General features: G+C 47.5%; 1 protein-coding gene across 2 annotated transcripts in view; it reads right to left on the reverse strand.

Annotated features, from left to right (window-relative positions):
* Nucleotides 1–2979, reverse strand: part of TMEM64 (transmembrane protein 64) — a 13966-nt gene extending 10987 nt beyond the window's left edge. Inside the window, exon 1 of one of the 2 annotated variants that reach the window (XM_006775202.2) lies at nucleotides 2931–2979. The gene's annotated coding sequence lies outside the window, so the exon portion shown is untranslated. Of the gene's footprint in view, nucleotides 1–2897 lie in introns of both variants that reach the window. The other variant, XM_006775201.2, reaches the window with a different exon arrangement.
* Nucleotides 2980–2985: the final 6 nt, after the last annotated feature.

The raw sequence follows: 2985 nt of genomic DNA on the forward strand, positions 1-2985 counted from the left end.
AGGAGAGAGGAGGCAGGTGGGCGTCTCTAGGAAGAGAATGACCAGGACACTGGCGGGGAAGCAGGGGTTGTGTCCAGGCACACGCTGGGGACCCTGGGAAGCATGACAGGATACTAGGTGACACAGGTAGGGGCCCTGGGGGGACACTGGGGGTCTAGTTAAGGAATGACGTGAATGGGGCCAAATTTGAGGAAGGTTCCTGTTAGTTTGGAGCAATCACTGGAAAGGAGAACTTTCTTTAGAATAAACTTGTCAAGTACATAAGTAAATATGACAAAATGATCTTACATTGCAGCTAGTAATAAAACATTGTATGTTTTGGAAGTTATCTCTAAAATAAATATTTAAGTTACAAAATATCAGAATACGAAGAATCATTCCAGAGTCTAAATGTAATGAAGTTTCTCTGAATAGTTAAAAAGATCTTCTTTATAGAGTATGGCAAAGTATAGGTTTATAATTTTTACTCATTCAACAAAAATTTATCAAATGCCTTCTACACAGGAGGCCCCACCCTAAGCAAAGATAAAGATATAAAGATGGGAAACCATAGTGGTCTGGTAGTCACTGTGAGTCACTTTGTAGCTTCCTTAACAAATGCCCATTACGTTCAGGAAAAGGTCACGAAAACCGTCTATAACATTCACTCACCATGTTACAGAAGAAAAGCAGTGCATTACCACATGCAGTGACTAGAAAAACACACTAAAATGTTAATGATTGTTTTCTTCTTCAAGTAAAGATAATTTGTACTTTTCAAAGTTTTTACAATGAACTTATTTTGTAGACAGAACAAAACCTGTTAAAATAAATTTTAAAAAGGTACCTGTTTTTAAAGGCTTTTTTAATCGAGGAAGGGTAATAAGACATGCGTGTGCACGTTACTATGACACAATAGGCTAGAGAGAGAGATCTGTGAGCTGCAAGCCCAGGAGCCAGGTCCCTGGGAAACGCAGCTCTTCTCGGACCAGCAGACTGGTGAGCCCACGCCTCTTTGTGCACTGGCGTGTGCTGGGCGGGTCACTTCCCACTCCGCCTCCCAGGCTTTAGCTGTTGGGGGTTAGGGTTGATGTGAGCATTAAATAAGGTGCCGGGTGGAAGAATGGGGCCTTCACTTAGTAAGCGCACTATAAATAGTTATTAAATTTAAAAAAACTCTAGGTATCAATGTTCTCACTTTGAAATGCATGGGATGGAGAGAAGGAAATAGTAAATAATAAATAAGCAAACCACATTTTATCACAGCTATGCCGCAGGTGTTACACACATTACAAAAGAAAGTACAGCTCAGAAGAATAACTATACATAACTCCTCTCTAAAATCAATCAATAAAAAACATATTTAATAAATAATAAGTAAAATACAGGAAGGGAAGAAGAAAACGAGAAATATGCCTGGACAGGAGAGCAGCAGCGGGAGGCCACGCAGCCCTGTACAAAGTACAACTTCTTACTCACATATTTAATATGTTAAGACATTTAAAAAATACCTTTAAATTAACAGACCCCTACTCCTTATTACAGACACAGAACTACACTAGGGACTAAAGATACCATGAAGAAGCAGAGCCATGGTGGCGATCCTATCAGCAGACTACAGTGCAAAGTTTGACTCTGTCATTCATTTACTACCTGTGACCTTGAGTAGCAGCAGGGAGGGTCACAGGCCCCAGGGGCTGGCTTGCTAAGCCAGCTCTGCAGGGAGCCTTCACCGATGGGTCCTCACAGCAATCCTACGGAACAGGTACTGCTGCGTTCCCCGTGTTACAAATGAGCATCTAACCCAGAGACAGAAGGAAGGGAATAGCAGGCACCCCAAGGGACGGAAAAGGTGCAAGTTCACCGGGACAGCGGCGAACTAGGCAAACTAGTGATGGAACCCGGCTCCCTAGTCCCAGCCTTCGCTCTCTGTGGCCCGAGTGCAGTGAGCCTTCACGTTCACACTTCATACTGTAGAGGCTGAGACCCTACCATCTACGGTCAGCACCAGGCCTCCGCCAAAACTCGTCTCCAGCCACTGATGCTGCTGTTAGAGAAAACACAGGATTTGCAAAAGGATTTCAAAAGAAAAAATTAATTTTGTCACCAAGTTAAGCTATTTAGAATTATTCTTAATACACAAGTTTATAGAGACTAAAAATGACTTCTTTTCTAAACAAAACAATGTTTTTGTTTAGAAACTGTAACATGCAGGCCCTCTTGTGGCTTCGAACGCTCTCTGCCGCCACAGTCTGCAAACTCTGCGAATCACCTAATTTGGGGCCTTGTGAACTGGTTCCACCACTTCCGCTCACAAAGGTGAAGCAGGGGCAGGTGGCTGGAAATGTGTCCATGTTCCCGACTCAGCAGGAGCGTGAAGAGGGGCCAGCACGCTCGCCACCCGCCACCGGCTTCCAGCCGACAGCAGTGCACAGGGCAGGTCTGGAGGCGCGAGAAGGGCGTGCGCACTGGGCACGGGGACCTGGGATTTCAGAGTGAAGCTCCTTCTAAGAAAGATGGCAGGAGGACCTACCTCTTCACACTGCATTAAAGCAAGTACGGGCGCAGGAGGCCTTTTCAGTGAAGAAGCTTAAAAGTGTGGGTCTGCCGCTACGGCCCCCTGCTCGCGGGTCATGGAACCCTGGAGTCAGGATGCAGGCCACAGAGAAGGCTGCGTGCGGCCCTGGCTCCCAGAGAAGTAAGGTGGCAAATGGACATTTTCCTCCATCTGTACTGAGAGCGGCACGTTCGGTTTTGACCAAAATATGCGAAAAGGGGGCATTCCGCACCGCCAGACCTCCCGCTGGGGCCTGGCCGATCGGCTTGACCGTGAGCGCCCAGGGAATCCTGGCCCCTGTGGCTGTCACCTCCCGGGCACTGACCACAGGGGCGCCCTCCCCGCGGGGACCTTCACTCACCGAGAACACCGCGTTCTGCAGCCCGAACGGGATGGGCGTCAGTCGGGCCAGCGCCACCACCTTGAGGCCGCCGGCGCCCTGCACCACG

This window comes from Myotis davidii, unplaced genomic scaffold (genome assembly GCF_000327345.1).
Source record: "Myotis davidii unplaced genomic scaffold, ASM32734v1 scaffold769, whole genome shotgun sequence".
NCBI classification, from domain to species: Eukaryota; Metazoa; Chordata; class Mammalia; order Chiroptera; family Vespertilionidae; genus Myotis; species Myotis davidii.